This window comes from Balaenoptera physalus (assembly GCF_965194825.1).
Source record: "Balaenoptera physalus genome assembly, chromosome: 3".
NCBI lineage: Eukaryota > Metazoa > Chordata > Mammalia > Artiodactyla > Balaenopteridae > Balaenoptera > Balaenoptera physalus.
The window spans coordinates 90,282,333-90,300,918 of NC_138890.1; the positions used below are offsets into that span (position 1 = coordinate 90,282,333).

The 18,586-nt window shown below is 39.4% G+C and overlaps 1 long non-coding RNA gene across 1 annotated transcript; it reads right to left on the reverse strand.

Annotated features, from left to right (window-relative positions):
• Positions 1–9,648: 9,648 nt before the first annotated feature.
• On the reverse strand, positions 9,649–17,284 carry LOC309658127. The gene is made up of 3 exons (XR_014262043.1): positions 13,412–17,284; positions 13,216–13,250; positions 9,649–11,820 (listed from the first exon to the last, which is right to left on the reverse strand). It is a non-coding gene; the product is annotated as an uncharacterized lncRNA (long non-coding RNA).
• Positions 17,285–18,586: the final 1,302 nt, after the last annotated feature.

The window sequence follows — 18,586 nt, forward strand, 5'->3', positions numbered from 1 at the left end:
TAAATTAATTTAAAAAAAAAAAAGGTAACTAGAATATGTGATTTAAAAAAAAAAAGTGAGTACATAATCTGAAGAACAGAGAGAACAAAGAATGGAAAAACATAAACAGTCTCGTAGAAATGTGAGACATCATTAACATACCAACATATGTGTAAAGGGAGTACCTGAGGAAGGAGGAGAGAGAGAAATAGGGAGAAAATATATTTGTTGAGCTTTCTGGTCATGTGATATTTTTCATCAAATTTGGAAGTTTTCAGCCATTATTTTTTTCAAACTCCAAGTAGGATAACACAGAGAGACCCATACCTAGATACATCATAATCACAAAGTCAAACACCGAAGATAAAGAGAACATCTTGAAAGCAGTAAGAGAAAAATGAATCATCATGTTCAAGGGAACTCCAGGAAGATTAATAACTAACTTCTCATCAGAAACAATGGAGGCCAGAAGGCAGTGGGACAGCATACTCAAAATGTGAGTGTGCAATGGGAGACTGGAATTTGTGGACATTATTCCCCAGGGACTTCTCATCATACATTTGTCTTTCTCTATCCTGTATGATTTCCTCATTATTCCCCACATTATCTCCTGATGGTTTCTGAATCTTTGTGGGGGAAATATTTTATTATTTCACTTAGTATAAATTTATCAAAGTTTTCAGAAATAGTCCTGGACTTTCCATCTCCTCTAGAATTAAGTATGTATTTTTGATTCTTGTTTCAGGTTGTGAGGACAGAGGTCTTTGTCATGGACATCTACTGTTATTTGCTCTGCATCTATTCCTTCTTGATAGTACATCTGATGTTCTTTTGGGGAACCATACCTCCCTCCTTCTCAGTCCATACAGTTTATCTGAGGCTGATCTAAAATCCTGGCTTTATGGGGGGCATATAACAAAAATCTGCTCAGAGATTTCCTCTGACCATGCTGAGCCCTGACAGGTTTAGGGACAGGAACATACCCAAGTCATGCTAATGAAACTCAACTTGTAGACTTTGGTTAGAACCGTTGGGCAGAAGGAGATGTCATTTGATTAGAGTCACTCAGCTGGTCGGATGGAAGCCTGGCGCTGTCATGGGCCACCAGGAGGAGAAGGCCTCCTGGAGATATGGGCTGACACAAGGGAAAATAGAACTGAGAGACTGGGAGACAGAAATCTTGTCCTTATGGCATTAATTTGAGCCATAATGAATCCAGTTGTGACTAAAGCCAACTTTGATCTCGGATTACATGAACAATATATCCCTTTATGCACATCGAGTTTGAGTTGGGTTTCTAGTAGTCAAAATTAGAAGAGTCACGAATAATGATATGTTCTTCTTCTACACTTCATATACCTATGAATGTGTTAATTTTATAACTGAAAAAAAAACTTTACACAAGAGGCAGAACAGATATAGGTACACAGAGACTCAAAATTAGCTTAGGATGATATGTTAGAAAGCCATTTTCTCTTTTTGTGAATTTGTTTTTAAAACTGCAGTAACTTTAATAATGAATTCAAGAAACTGATGCCAATTTGGTCTTCTAATACCGCGTGTGCTGGACAGTGCCCAGCAGGTGATGTTGATCTAAGTGTGAACATATCCATCATTAGTGGCCCTACATCTCGTTAACCATCCAGGCCTGGAGAGGTTGTTGAGGTTAGAGTTGAGGGCAGGGTGGGCAGAGGTGACTAGCAAAGAGAGCCCTGAACATTAACTCAGTGCCTTGTTGAGCTATGTAGGACATACTAAAAGATCCAAGGAGGCCACATTTAAAAATAGCATAATGAAATTAGTACACTGCAGTCTGCCCTGAGGAGCAGACCTGACCTGACTTGATGAAGCTTCACATACAAAATGGATTTTATTTTTAGGGCATTCTATCTGGGATAACAATGGCTCTGCTGATAGGAAGGTGGTGGGTATAGTTTGTCTTGAGTGGCTGGCACTCACGCTTGAAAAGAACAAAATAGCATATTTAAACTGTCAAGCCCTAATTGTTTCATTAGATGGGGGGTAGTCTTTGACAAAAGGAGCTGGTTAACTGCTGAAAGCAAGAATGATGAGCAGTAATCCTGGCAGGGCACTGGGGCGCTGCACTAGTTACCTCTCCTCCTTTGTTTCTTCCCAGTTCACCTCTGTTACGAGGGAAAGTCTCATTTTCTAATGTAATGACTGCTATTAAAATCAGTTAAATGCCTTTCATGAGCTCGGTGGTATATCTTCCACATATTTTCAGATATGAATGAACCACGGAGGCAAGTTCCAGCATTTGTATGCATCTATTGGGTCTCCAGCATTCAGTTTAATATCAGTTATAGTAATGACAGATACTTATTTAGGACGTTGAACCTAGCAGGATCCTAAAATGACTTACACATTTTATACGTTACAGAGGAAATGTCTTGCTTACCACTAACTTGCAGCCAACTCACCTTTGACGCTAAACACCACGTCACCACCAGCTGCCTGTCCTTTGTGGAAAATGGAGACCTTCGTGTCTGACAGGAACGAAGGAAGACGTTTTGGTAAGCAGGAGGCAAGAACTCAGCTTAATATCTTGATGGGGCACGGCAGAGAAAGCCCCAGGCTAGGCATTTGTGGTAAATAAAGCAGTTTCCACATATTAATTTTACAAAGCATTTCTGCTCTTCCCTCTAACGCTGCACATCTGTGAGGTATCAGGGGAGAGATGGGGGTGTGAGAAGGGGGGGCTCTGATTTATTTCTTGCTGCTCAGTGGAATAAAGACCCACAGCATGTTTTCCATTTACACACATTTAAGAATTTAGAGGCTGCTTAGAATGAGAGAATGGTTGTATTTCACCAAGAGACATCATAAAAGCTTTCTCCAGTTTGAAACAGAAAAAATCAGATCCCAGAGATAGCTATTTTTTCTCAGGTACAAGGAATCAAATGTGATTAATGCCTTTTTCAAGGGCCAGAGTCTCCTTTCTCGGACATCCAGAAAGAGCTCGCAGAGGAATCCTCCCAGCCGCCCTGGTCTCTGTTCTTGGCAGGGAGGGAGGGAAACTCCTCTGCTGGTGGGCTGTGTGGACCTGTGCTTTGGACGCTGCCCCTCTAAGTTCAGAGAATTGATTTATCTTTGATTCGGGTTTTTAAATTAGCCTTGTTTAAAATTGTCTATCTTTTTCCAAGGGCAAGCTTTCCTTTTAACCAAGCTTCACATTACATACTGTGTATAAATTTCAGCTGAGTTGTTTTCCAGATTCAAGACTGAAATGTTGAAGCCCATGTTTATCATCATTTGGGCTGAGCTGGAGCCAGCTTGTCCTTGTCAGACAGTGGTTCCAAGCCTGAATGGGCCCTCTGCTTTATTGGTTCTCGCTCCATGTTGAAAAATGATGATTTTTGTTGGAGAGATGTTCAGCGTTTAAACCCGCCCCTCCTCAACTTAGATAGCTGTAGACTGATGAAGGGTCGCAGTAATCGAAAAACTCCATTAAGTGAGAAGAAACCGTCAGGAAATGTGGAAAGTGTATTGAAGAGGAAGGAGACTCCCTGGGCTGAGCTCAAAACTCAAGTGGAAGGACAATGCTTATAGCCTTTCCACCTATCCTGGTGAAGAAGTGCTGCAGAACGTTCCAGAATCCGAGGACACTCACCAGGAAGAAACTGCAAGTTGGACACAGCATGCCTTATGGTTTAGAGAATGAGCAGGCAAACACTGACCTTTAGTGAGCAGGGCTAACTACCAAGGCATGGTAAAAACAGTTTTCCAGCACAGTGTGTCTTGCTACCAGTGTGGACAGGGCTTTAGCTACTGCTTCCGGCAGGTGCTGACACAGGGCTTCTTTGACTTTCATGACTCACTGCCATTTCCACAGGCTTAGCTGCCGTACAGCAGGTTCCATGGAGATGTGAAATGTTCAGAAGCTGGAGATAGGTCCCTTGCCATTTGAGACCATTGAGGAGAGGGAAATACAGTCTCATTTTCAAATGTTAATTTGGTCTGACCCGTGTAAGAATATATTTCAATGGTCTAATTTGGCAATCTGGTTTTCCAGGTAATAAGATGAATAAACAAAAACCTCTAGAGAGGATCACCACCTTCCCCCACCCCCGATTCTTTAATTTTCCAACAATATATGAGTAGATATGGGGGGAAAAGGGATTTACTTAACAATTACAAAATGCTTTTGGTTCTGAAAAAAAAATTCTAGAAATTGAATATTGCATATATTCCCCAATTTTTTTTCTTTCCCAAATGCAAACAAATAGCCTGGAAACCTGGGAAAAATAGTGACCTGGTTTTGGATACGAAGCAAATAGCCTCACTTTAGGTGAAATTAAAATATATGACAATAAATTTCTCTAGGTCTGCATAGAACTATACTATTGATCAAAATTGTCATTTGTAGGTTAATAGGTACATTTAATTTCTTATGTTTACTTTTTTCACACTGAAAATTAGTATTCACATTGTTTTCATGGATTGTTACATTACACTCATGAATTGATCAAATGTTAAATAAGTGCTTTGAATAGCAGGCTTCTCTAAGTTTAAGGAGTTATCATCAAGACATTAACAATAATTCACATGCCCATAAAACTGCCAAATTGGAATCTTGGTGGTAAACTGAATCAGGAATCTGCCATCATGAAACATTTTGACAGGCTTCATGAGACTCTCTGAGAATATGCATGGAATTATAGAATGATGGGGCTTAATATGAACTTAAGAGCATCTGGCATCTGGCTTAACAGAAGGGAGACAGGTCTAGCGAGGTTGAGCAGGCAGTTAGAGATGGAGCTAGTCGTCAGGTATCCATTTGCAGCTGGAGTTTCTTCAAAGGCCATCTAGGAGTGTCAACTATAAAGGGTAACACTGATCTTAGTGAATCTGTTGCTATTTTTGTGACCTTTTTCTTTCTAATAATCCTTTAGAGTTTCTTTAGGGAAAAGAGTGGTCAAGCTTAGTAACGAGAGTTTTGTGGTAATTTTTGAATGCTATCTTTTACAAACACTCATACACAAGGCCTAAATTTATACCCCAAGTGAGAGCAGAACAGCATGAGAAATTCCACTGAGAGAACCCCTGTGCATTTGCCCCAGCCCTAATCCTTCCCAAGAAATGTGAGCACTAGAGAATCTCTAAGGTACCCTTCAATGCAGAGGTCTAAGATTCCATGCAGGGAAATGCTCTTTGCCAAAATGCTTTACTTACGGTTCACATATACAACATTCTTCCCCCCAATCCTTGCCCCTCGTCCACTAAATCTAGTCTTGCTTTTAACCATCTCTGATTCTTTTGAGTATCTAATGAAAGTTGAAATAATTTCGCCAGGATTGGAAAATACAATATAGTTTAAAATAATTCTCTGTACATTATTTTGGTACACATTCTGGATTTTAAAAATAGGGCTGTTATAAAATTGCTTCAGCATAACTGCTAAGACTCAGATAAAGGGAATAAGAAAAACTAAGAACACTGAAATTTTCTTATGCTTCAAAACAATTATATGGAATAATAGTGTATGTAAAATACTAATGCTTCAGAATCACACTAGGTCAGCCTATAGTAGCATGCCTGACTTCATAGGAAAAACAAAATCTGACATATCTAATGCATGATACTGATAAACTCCACGGGTACTGGGAGGGAGGGATATTTAGACAACATGGCTCAATTGGTTATGATCCATTAGAGTTGAATACATTTTGATGTAGACAAAATGGTAATAATAATTCCAGAGTGGTAGGATGTAGCTCATTAAAAAAACAAAACAAACCAACACAACAGTCTAGTATTGTTCCTGGGGCGGTGGGTGGGAGGGGAGATATTGAATACTATTGAGTAAGCTACATAGGGAGAACATAAGTGATATTATAATTTTCACCCTATGACTTGCAGATCTCTCTCCCAAATTCTGCTCCCCTGTATCACTTCCCTTTATGTGCCAGACATCAACACTGAGATATCTTGCTGTCACCTCAATCGTAGTATCTTTTAGATGGAACCTCTCTTGCTTATGAGCACTGTTTTCTAACTCCCCATGTCTGTAATAAAGATCTTCTCTAGGTTACCCAAGTTTGAAATCCTGAAATGACCCCTGACTTATCCCTGTTTTATCCAGGAAACTTGGGGATTTTTCCAAGAATCGACTCTATTCTATACTCATTTTTTAACGATGTTATTGTTATCTAAGCCAATCTATTAAATAACCTATTGGCATCCCACATCAAGAGACTTCACTCATTGTTCATCTTTCCTCTGGGTTCTGTGAATACATTAAGGTTCAGTTCAAGACTTATTTCTCCATGTAATTTTGCTGAATTTTACCAAACTTATGCCCTTGCTTTTCTCTTTATCCTCTAAACCTGGACTATAAGTTAATTTACACCAAAAAAAATAAATAAAAATAAACCCACTAAATTATTGCCTGCCTCATGATGTTTGATGCTGTTTGCACATAGTATAACCTTCCCACTGAAATATAAGCTCCTAGGGTACAGAGATTGCCTCTCACAGTTATTGTAAATTTCCTACAGAAACTAGTTGGTGCTGTGGAAGTGATATGCTAAAACAGTATGCATTAATTGATTTCTTATTTACTGAGAGCTATCAAAAACATTATTTACTACTGACTCTGTGCTCTAGAGCCCGAGAGCCACAACTACTGAGCTCACGTGCTGCAACTACTGAAGTCCGTGCGCCTAGAGCCCGTGCTCTGCAACAAGAGAAGCCACTGCAATGAGAAGCCCACACACAGCAACAAAGAGTAGCTCCCGCTCGCAGCAGCTAGAGAAAGCCCGTGCAGCAACGAAGGCCCAACGCAGCCAAAATAAATATAAATAAATAAATATTAAAAATTTTTTTTACTGTATGTGGATTTTAAATATTAATTTAGAAAATAGAAATAGAGAGGGAGAGAGAGAAGACCTCTGCTTCCTAAGGCCTCAGAGCTCTCTGGATGAGAGATAATTTATTCAATAAATGTGTAAGACACCATAAAAATGCACAACAATATACAACAGTGAATAAAATAGATATCCCTGCCCTTGAGTAGTTTAGTCTACCTGGGAAGACAGCATCTGATAAGTAGGAAAACAGGGACCAAGATGGTTTGACCAGATGGCTGCCATCTTTAAATACAACAAAACCCCCTCCCTCAACCGTTCTGCACCCTGTACCTGCAGCCTCATCTGTATTCAACCCTCCACAGCCAAACGTTCTGAAGGAGTTGTCCACCCCCACCATCTCCTTATCCTCTTGTCCCACTCCCTCCTCCCACCTCCACAGCCTAGACTCTACTCCCTCACTCCATGGAACTGTCCTCATCTCTGCCAAAGTCGACTGGTTACTTTTTAGTCCTCATCTTGACTTCTCAACAGCTTTTGTTCTGTCGATCACTCATCCTTTCGGAGCTATTCTGTGCCACTGACTCCTAGTTTTCCTCGTATCTGTCTGACTGCTCCTTCTCCACCAGTGTTAGCGTTCTACACCACTCGGTCCTACCTTAGGGCTTCTACTCTTACTCTAAGCCCTCTCCCTTGGAAATGTCACCCATTTCCCATTTCAGCTGACACCTAGTTATGGCTCAGACCCAAAGGTGTATGTTCTACTCAGAGCTCTTCTCAAAGCTGCAAAGTTATAGATCCAACCACCTAGTCAAGATCTCACCTGGACAGCTCAAGGGCACCTCAACTCAAGATGTCCAATACTGGACTCATGAATTTCCTACCAAACCTGTCCTATTCCCATTTATCAGTGTTGGTCCTGGCATGCCGTCAGCCAGGAACACAGGACTTATCTTTGACCCTTCCACCTCCTTCACCACCCAAATTCAACCTGTCATTAACATCTACTGATTTAATTTCCTAAATATCTCTCAAATTTGCTTACATCGCTCCATGCCCCCTGCCTCCATCCTAGTCCAACATCTATCTGGTAGCTTTCTAACCACCACTACTTATTACTATATCACCCAGATCCCCTCCAATCCAGTTCCCCACTCCTGTCACTTTGTTTTCCTATAAATGTGAATTTGGTCCCATCACCTTTTGCTTTCCAAACATCAAAGCTTTCCCATTACTGTTAGAACAAAGCCCAAATCCTCACCAGGATCTATCAACCCCTGCATGGTCTGGCCCCACCTTGTGCTCTGGCCTCATCCTTCTCACTCACTCCCTTTCCTCCAGCCACAGGGGCTTTCTTTGATTCCCTCAAAGGTACCATGGACCCTGCTACCACAGGGCCTTTGCACAGATTCTTCTCCTTCTCTGGATTGCCCTCATGACCCCATTACCCCAATATTAACTAGGATACCTCTCTTCCATCAGATTTTAGCCCCAGAATCAATTCAGCAGAAAATGTTTTCTTTATCCCGAAGTTTACAGCAGACTTCCTGATTTCCTTTCTTTTCCTTGGAGTATTTATTTCCACTTAAAATTATACAATTAAGGACCTACTGTATAGCACAGAGAACTCTACTCAATACTCTGTAATGACCTATATGGGAAAAGAATCTAGAAAAGAGTGGGTATATGTGTATGTATAATTGATTCACTTTGCTGCACAGCAGAAACTAACATTGTAAATCAGCTATACTCCAATAAAAATTAATTTAAAAAAAAAACATTATTTATATTTCCATGAAAATGGTCTTCATGTCTTTCAGAAAATTGAGGGTGAGTTACATATCTAAAAAATATATATATATATTTTAGATATGTAACTCACCCTCAACTTTGGGTATTTTTTCCATGTACCTGTAATTCTTTGCTGCAAGCTGAAGACAACATCTAAGGAGGCAAATGTATGGGACTAAGGAAAGTTTGGTGAAAAAATAAAAAATTCTAACTTCTATGACATTTGAGAACCTTCAGAAGGTTATATAAATATGTTTTTGTTTTTATCATGAAATATTTGGCATTTTGGCCACTTCGAGTATAGATATTATTGAGGTCATATCAGATTACATGTTGAGAGGCCTAGACCGGATATATGTCAACAAGATTTCTGACAGTCACATGAAAATTGGAAAACATGTGAAAATGCAAATGCTTTACCTAGAGTCCATAACCGACTCTATACAGTAACACAAATAGCTTCATTGACATTTTAGAAACTCAGTTCAGTGCTAAAGATAACATCCAAAAAGAGAAGATGAGCAATGATGCATCAGATTCACAATAAATCTATGTGAGACTTTGAATTTTAGGCAATAGTTGTATTTATTTTTATTGTATTTTTTATGAGGAGCCTTTGAAAAAGCTTATGTTCCATGATCTGATGTTTACGGTCAGTTCAATCTTTCTTTGAAGATGAGCTACACCCATAAAATAGGCCATGACTGGGAGTTCCCTGGTGGCGCAGTGGTTAAGAATCCGCCTGCCAATGCAGGCGACACGGGTTCAAGCCCTGATCGGAGAAGATCCCACATGCTGCGGAACAACTAAGCCCATGAGCCACAACTACTGAGCCTGCACTCTAGAGCCTGCCAGCCACAACTACTGAGCCCATGTGCCACAACTCCTGAAGCCCGTGTGCCTACAGCCCATGCTCCGCAACAAGACAAGCCACCGCAATGAGAAGCCCGCGCACAGCAACAAAGAGTAGCTCCCGCTCGCCACAACTAGAGAAAGGCCTGCGCGCAGCAACGAAGACCCAATGCAGCCAAAAATAAATAAATTAATAAATTTATTAAAAAAAAAATACACCATGACTCATCCAAATGCTTATGACTACATGATGCTCATTTGTAAGGTTCAGATCTTTACAGCCTTATGGACACACCTTTTCTTGACAAGCCCAAGGTGCCTGGGCTCAGTAGTGATGTAAGTATGTGCCACCACAGGCTCAGGAATGAGCATGCTCTTCCATTATCCAGGCTGACCTCAGTGTCTCTGGCTATATAAACTAGTCTGTCTGCTGTGAATATTAATCATGTTGGCTTTAAACATGAGAGTCTTTTAAAAGAGAAGATTTCAACTCTTCAACAATAACAATTGTGTTTAGCAACTTGTCAGCTACTTCATCTCTGTCAAAGGCATCTCTTTGGTGATTATATCTCAATCATGCCTGGACCAGTTTGCAATATGCATTATATAGAAGTGAGGTGTCCATAAAACAATTTAATAGCATTTCTTAATGTGAAAAAAAATTAAAAATTGAGAGAGAGATGTGTGTGTGAGAGAGAGTGAGAAAGAGAGAAAGAGAGAGAGGGAAAGGGAGAGAGAGAGAGAGAGAGAGAGGAAAAAAAATAAAAGGAGGTTATAGGTAACACTCCTTGGGCACTACCAGGAGCTTCTACAAACTTCATATGGATTGACTCATTTAATCCTTGTCACGACCCCATAAGACAGTTACTGTTATTATTTATATTTTTTTCTGATGAGGAAATTGAAGCACAACGAGTAAGTACAGATTTAGGATTTGAACCCGTGCAGGCCGACACCAGAGCAGAACCTTTAAACCTCTATGGAATATTTCTTCTCTATATAAAAATTGCTGATTGTTATTTTGAAAATAGTTATAACACAAAATAAATTTGGGTTTGAATTTTCTATCATTTTATTGAGTACATGAAATGGAGCTATTTGTTCAGTTGGTGGTGGGAAGAATGAACTGACAAGTAGTTTTCACACAATGGGGAGAAATTAAAGTTATTTGAAATCTCATAATGGTTAAGAAATGTACCTATTCTTTGGGTTCAGTTGGCTTTTTTCATCAAGTCTTATTCTTGATCACTTTCCTAATTTTACTTTAGAGTTTCATGCCCAGCCTTTATAAATGTCAAAGCATTAGCCAGCAAATATTAATTAATTAAACGTTCATTTCCCTTCCCGATGTACATGTCTAGAGAGTAGAATCTTGTGGGTGCTTTACTGAGGATTGATCAGTAGAATTAGTTGTTCAGCCAAAAGTAAAGGGTAAAGTGTGAATATGAAGTGTGTAATGTTTTATCTAAGACCAATGGAAAAATGGTTTGGTTTTGATAGTCCATATCTGTTCATGTGAGGTTAACAGAGCAAAATTAGAAGAAGATTTTATTGTTTTATATGAAATTATTTCCAGGCATCACTAGCTGAGTACTATGTCAACTATGGTAAAAATTTGTTGTTTAGCTGCTGGGCATCCAGGTTATACATTGGTAGAACCTCCTCTCCCCCAGTCTTAGCTCATTCCCAATTCTAGGGGTACAGCATGTGCCCAAAGCCAAAGCCAATTAACATATGACAACCCCTTAACACTTGTAATTAATTCAAGTGTGTCCTAATCAGTCCATTAGGACGCTTGGGGAGTACTTGAATTCAGGAGGATGTAGCCATGGGAGTTTCTGGCAGTCAACTTGAAGCCAAGAGAATGGAGCCAACTTTGAGCATATCAAGTTAAGAAATGATGAGAAAAAAAAAATCCAACAACAAAAAAATTACAGATAAAACCATCCAAGCTCTGGATCATTCCTTGCTTGAATCCAGAATACCTTGTCTTGTTTGATTATGAGAGCCAGCAGATTTCATTTTTTTGCTTAAGCAAATTTGAAATGGGGCTTCAGTGATTTACAATGGAAAGAATCCTAAATATAAAAGTGAAATGAAGTGGAAAAATGAACAAAGCAAAAAACTTCTTAAAATATATTTAACTTCCCTATTGTGATATTAAGGTGTTAAGTGGGACAAATTTGAAACCATTTTCCTCAGTGTTTTTTTGTTGCTGTCGTTGTCGTTTTTTAGCATACACTATTTGGGCCTAGCAGAACCCCCCCTTTTAAGTTGCCACCGATATCCCTGACAGTACTTGCGGAGGTGGTGATCCTCGAAGGCCATGTTTGTTCCATGTGATTCTGAGCTCCTGCCACCTCTTTGGGACCTGAAAAAGGTTGGGTCAATCTAGAGGTTAACTGAGCCAAATGTTTTATCTCATTTGAGTATCTGCACTATAAGACAGGATTATTACCAGAGAATGATGAGCACTTGAATTGTAGGTCATGTTGAGTCTGGAGGTAATTTTCAGCTGTGTGCAAACTGACTAGTAAGCAGAAAGCAAATTTGAAGAAAGGAACAGGAGACTTCAATTGACAAGCAAAACAAAAGAGAGAGAGAGAGATAAGATGTGGAGTTCTATAATAAATGAAAGAATCATCTAAGTTTATGACTTCCCAGTTTCATTCCTTCTGTAACTTTACTGAGTGTCCTGACTGTCCATTCATTCATTTATTCAGTTGTTTAGAGTCATTTAACAAATAACACTGAGCCACCTCTTTTGAGGCTCTGTGTTGTACTGTTCTAGGTTCTACAGATAGAGTGATAAACGAGACAGATAAAGTTCCTGCCTTTGTCAGGGAGCTTGTAATTTGGAGAGAGAGAGAAAGAAGGAAAGAAGGTAGGAAGGAAGGAAGAAGTAAGGAAAGAATGAAGGAAAACCTGCCTATGTATGGAGAGAGAGAAAGAGAGAGAATTTAGAAGTGCTTTAAAGAAAAATGTAGAAGTGTCAAAGGATAGACAGTGGTCCAGAAATGCACGTGAGGCTGATGATATTTTATTGGTTGATCAAGGTTTGAGCCTCTAAGGTGACAACTGACAATTGAAGGCAGTGAGAAAGTAGGCTACTCTGATAGCTGGAAAAAGAGAATTCCATGGAGAGAGCAGAAAATGCCAAGATAGGAGCAAGGGTGGTGCTGGGGAACAGTAAGAAGGCCAGTGTGGCTGGAGCAGAAGAGTTAGCCAGGAGGAGGTTGGGAGAACTTGAGATCAGAGAGGTATGCCAGTGGGAGAGTCTGTAGAGCCTTGAAGGCCGTGCTAAGGACATTTTGAACAGGTGAATTGGAACTGCTTGTGTTTTCCAATAGTAATCGTCCAATAATTCTGACTATTTACTTAGAAGTAGCTTGAGTAGGTTTCTGTTTCTTGAAAAACAAACAACCCCTGATTAGAGTAGTTATAAAATCGTTTTTATAAAAATTTTTTTTCTAATTCAACATCATGTAAAACCCTTTACATATAAAAGAGATGAGAGCAGTGCTATTGCTGAATATTATTTTAAAAGTTCACATTTGTAACATCTGCTTACTATAAAGCCAAATTAATGAGAAAAATGACACCGTTTTAATGAACACAAAAATGTGAACTCTGGGTTATAGCTGATACACGCAGTCTCAATCTTCAATTTTATTTTTGTATTTTGCATTGCTTGCACAATATTGAAAAAAAATTCTGATTCATACCAATAAATAGGTGCAAATGATAAGCAATTTTAAGAGCTCACCTTAAAATCTCAGAATTTTCTTCAAATAAACTGACCTAGAAAGTTGAAAGTGGAGCAATGGTTAATTTTCTTTAAACATTTGGATTCTTATCAGTATCTAACATATTTGCCTTCTTTATAGTGACCATAAAAGGGAGGCAATAAACTTACCAAAAAATTTACCAAAAAAAAAAAAAAAAAAGTTAAAACTACTTACAATATGGTATGACAAGATACGTGTTATGCTTCTTTATTACTGCAGAGCTGGCTGTTGGTACACTGTGGCTAGAATATATACCAAGGGAATCTGGCTGAGTTTGGGTTGCAGTAGGCACTTCCCGGAACCATTTTCCACAAAGTGCATATAGGAGAGAGCAAATTTATTGAAAGGCCAGGTCAGAGCTACAACCTGCTTTATCAATAATCCAATTTTAAGAAGTTCAAATGTATTCCCAGAGATCATTATGAGGTCTGTACAAACGATTGTTAACCTACATGCATATGTTATCATCCAATGGGCTAAAATTTGGTGTAAAACACGATTTGTGCTATTTGCTTTACTATAGTTTTTAAGTAGTTTTTAAATTATTTGAAAAATTAAGTTTTTAAATCAAAAGTTTGCAAGACCCAAAGCTTCTCTGAGGAATTCCAGTGATACCTGATCAATTTTTTAAAAATGATGAATCAACTTAACCCTCAATATCACAGATTATGAAATTAAAGCCCAGTGAGGGAACTTATAAAGACAGAGGTCTAAGATAAGAACACAGGTCTGGTTGTCTCATAGCTTGTGACTCCTTCCCCTTTGCACACTGCTAAGTTTTTTTCTTAGTACCAAATAATGAAAGTACGTCAAAATTTTTTACCTTAAAAGATTATTTTTCAGATCTTCTAATATAGTTTATGAAACATATTATAACATCTTTACATTTATTTCTCTAGTGTCTGTAAAAGGATGTTAAAATCCAGAATGAACTTCTAGTTACTAGAGGTAGCTTATATTAAAAGATTTATGGAGTAGAAAAAAAGCCAAAACCCCCAAATCTCTTTTACATCCAGAAACAGGACACCTGTTTCTGAAATGAGACATACTGGTCCGTCTCAATTGTTAGTATGTAATCTCCATGGAGTAAGGGCTCTTTCTGCCTTGTTCACTCTTGAATCACCAGCTTCTAAAACAGTGTGTGGCACATAGTAGGTATTCAGTAAGTTTTTGCTATCTTTTTGGCAATGAAGCCAGAGAAAACAGCTCAGGACTTAATTCCTAATGGTCTTAGCTTAGGTGGAATTCATAAATAAAAAGTTATAAAGGCCAGCTTTATTGAAAATTCGGAGTCAAAGTTCTTACGGTATTATCATTTAATGTGTAGATTCAGATCTTAAAGTCATTTCCTATCCAATTTTAAACAGTTGAGAGACCATTCTTACTTCTAACACCTCTAAAGTTTTTCAAGTTTTCTAATTCAGGTGTGATGAAACTGCATTGTGAATGGCTGATCCTAATTTTAATAGTGTCTCCATTTCACTTGAGAGTGTTATTCTGAAACTTCAACTATTAATGACTTACACCCTAAACATGGAGGGACAGTAGACTCTGATTTGTCTCAGCTGATTGTGGTTGGAATGGATGTGTAGGTGTATTAATGCTGGCCCATTTTCAATGGATGCCATGGATAACTTGAGTTTCATTCATTCAGTGACTGATCTATTCATCAGTTTCTCTGCATTACTTGGAATCTGGGTGTGTGTGTTGTAAAAACTAAAGACAGGAAAAATGATAGAATCAAAACTCTATTTGTATTATATCCAGTGGCTATTTCAAGTTTTCATCCTGTTCAAAACCTGTCTCTCCTGTCTCTCTCTCTCTCTCTCTCTCTCTCTCCCCCTCTCTCTCTCTCTAAGATAAGAACCTGTCTCTTAAGCCTCCCTTTGTTTGGTATTATAGATATCACTGATTCAGTGTGCAATTTACTTTGCCCCTGAGATTAGTTCCTCTCTTTCTTCCTTATTCCTGGGCTGCCACTCCTTGTCCTAACAATGGTCCTTTATGCCTTTGTGCCAACACCTAACTGTTGTGCTCATGTGTTGGGTTATTGCCAAGGGTGAAACTCTGAAAACTTTATGGAAGTGCTGACGCCAGTAAAGCTCCAAATGGAAGAACATAATAAGAATATGATCTTAAATTTCTAGGAGCTGTTCAGTCTTATAATGACACTGATAAGACTCTTCCTCAATTGCTTCCTTTAATGGAGTGGCCACTACTCCTCTGGTTAATGATCCCTTTTTAACTGTGGAAGGCTTTGGGAAGAATGATGGACAACACTTAAGTATTGTTGCTTTTTTGGAGAAAGACCACATTTTGTGGGTTGAATTGTGTCCCCCTAAAAGATGTGTTGAAGTCTTAACCCTGAGTACACAGGAATGTGACCTTAATATGTAAATAGGGGTCTTTGAAGATGTGATTAAGTTAAAATGAAGTCATGCTCCATTAGGGTGGGTCCTAATCCAGTGACTGGTGTCCTTAGAAGAGGAAAAGAGACATAGAGACAGACACATGGGGAGAACATCATGTGATGACAGAGGATTGGAATGATTTGTTTACAAACCAAGGAATACCAAGGATTTCTGGCAACACCAAAAGATAATAGAAAGGCATGGAACAGATTCTCCCCTAGAGCCTCAAAGAGAGCACGACCCTACTAACCTCTTGATTTTGGACTTCTGGCCTCCAGAACTGTGAGAGAATAAATTTCTGTTGTTTTAAGCCACCCAGGTTGTGGTAACTTGTTACAGCAGCCTGAAGAAATGAATATATTCATGAAGATAAAAATGTGGATGACCTGGAGAGAATGAATTTTAACCATTTTAGTCATTATATTCTGATCTCCTTCCCAATAAAACTTTTGATGAATGAATTTCACAAACCATATGTTTTTTCATGTTTTCTGCTTTCTTCCTCTATTATCTGGCAGACAGAAACAAAGCCCTCCTCCCCCCAAACCCCAGTTCGCTGAGTTACTTGGCACCTTCCAGTGGCCCTTTCCAGAGCTGTCTTCTAATTTCTGACTGCCCTCTCCCTTGGCGATGCCCAAGCTCAGCACTGCATATTTGGGGCGTCTCCTGTGACCTCCTTCCTCCTCTCCTTACTAAAAAGTCTGGTCTCGTGTCACATTTTCTCAGAACCTTGAGCTCTGCCAGGAAGCACGTTATCTGGTCTGTTCAGTAAATACTGGGTCACTGTATAAGTGACCATTGCTGAGTTAAGATGTAATGGTCTCACAAGTAATGCATTTGTTCTAATAGGGTCCATCCTCAGGCATGACTTTGGCAGGAAAAATAAGGCAAGAAGGGAGAATTTCACGATGGGGAGGTGTGGGTGATAGGGAGGGCAGATATCTTGGGGCAAACACACCTGTCATATCCTTTGGGTTATATCACATAGCCAACCGCCTACTGTCCCCTGGGTTTGAACTCTGCTGGTGGGAGTTCAAGTATTGTCACAAGGGCAGGCTACAGGAAGAAGTGCCCAGGAGCCTAAATAGCGCACACTCAGATAACTGCCTCCTGAATAGTAAGAGCTTAAAGTCTGTTCACGGTCCCTGTGCTGTTTTTATTTTACTTTCTCCCTAATTTTTTTAAAGACAAAATTCCTCCTCTGTGAGGTGCTTCCCTCTACCACCAAATGATGTGAATGACAGCACCCATCCGTGTTACAATGACAGGAAGCCTCCTGCTGCCATTATAGTCTAGGCTTCTTTAATTCATCAAACACCCAATTAAAGAGTTACAGAGTCTTGGGGCTTCCCTGGTGGCGCAGTGGTTGAGAGTCTGCCTGCCGGTGCAGGGGACACGGGTTCGAGCCCTGGTCTGGGAGGATCCCACATGCCGCGGAGCGGCTGGGCCCGTGGGCCACAACTGCTGAGCCTGCGTGTCTGGAGCCTGTGCTCCGCAACAAGAGGGGCCGCGATGGTGAGGGGCCCGCGCACCGCAATGAAGAGTGGCCCCCGCTTGCTTCAACTAGAGAGAGCCCTCGCGCAGAGACGAAGACCCAACACAGCCAAAAATAAATAAATTAAAAAAAAAAAAAAAAAAGAGTTACAGAGTCTTGTTAGTATAGAGTTTTGGGGTGTGTATGTATACACACACACACACACACACACACACGCACACAAATACTATACATATATTATTATACTTATGTGCTACTAAATAAATCACTTGTCTGTAGTTTGATACTTTGAATTTTTGACTGACTGGAATGAGCAATTAAGATTTTTTTTTTTTCTGCCATTGTATAGACACAGCCCAATTCAAAGGATAGATGCCCAAAGCTAATTGCATATCTATTGCGACCTAGTCTTACACAACTTTGAATTTTTCACTTCTGTTTTCTGGGTCCAGGTGATTGAATATCTGTCTTCTCTCATTGAGCACCCACTCAGGAAATAGCTCCATGAGTGTAGCGCCTCAGCAATAAGATTTAAATAATGACAACTACTGATTTTCTGCCAGGCTAAATAGCTGTAAGTACTTTTTGAAAAAATAATGCTGGACTAAGTGATCATCCTCAGTTAATCAATGTGAAAACAACCTAGAACTTATTTAGGTCTAAAAATTGAGAAGGTATCAATCTTGAAAGGAAGGTTTTTTTCAGGTAAAATGCTAATTTCCTTCTATTCTTGTCATTGCTGACAGCAGTCCTAGGGCTACTACAAATAAGCCATTGTTTATTGACAGATAAAACTAGCATCTTCTGTAAGGGAGGAAGTGTGTAACAGCACAGGCTATGGAGCCAGAATGTTTGAGTTCAAATCGCAGCTCCTCTATTACAGGCACTGGGTCCTTTGGCAAATTAGGGAACTTTGTTTTCCTCGATGTCTTTATTCATAAAATGAAGATAATAATAGTACTTATCTCATATCGTTGTTGTGATGATTAAATGAGTTAATATACATGATGCTCTTCGCATAGTGTCTGGCACATAGTAAGCACTCAATAAATGGTAGTTTGTTTTTTTTTTTATTAATATTGTGAGTTTTTCTTGATTTAAAAGGGACCAGCCCTTCAGATTCCTAGCTGAAGCTGGAACCAGAAGATAAAAAAAACTTTGGTCAAGTGCATTCCTGCTGCTGAAAATGAAAGCTGCTTCTAGCAAAGGAGGGTTTATGGTAAGACGTCTTGAGGGCGTAGAAAAGTATGGCAGAGACCAAAATGGACAAAAGCTGGGTGGCAGCTGCAGCAAAGCAGTTGTTTCTCTTCAATCAGTAATGGCCTGAATGACCTCCAGATTGCTCTGAGTCCCAGGCTACATCTGATGTGCATATAGCACTATCAAGATCCCTGCTTTAGACAAGATCTTGTCATTCTGTAGAAAACGACTGGCTTAGAAAAC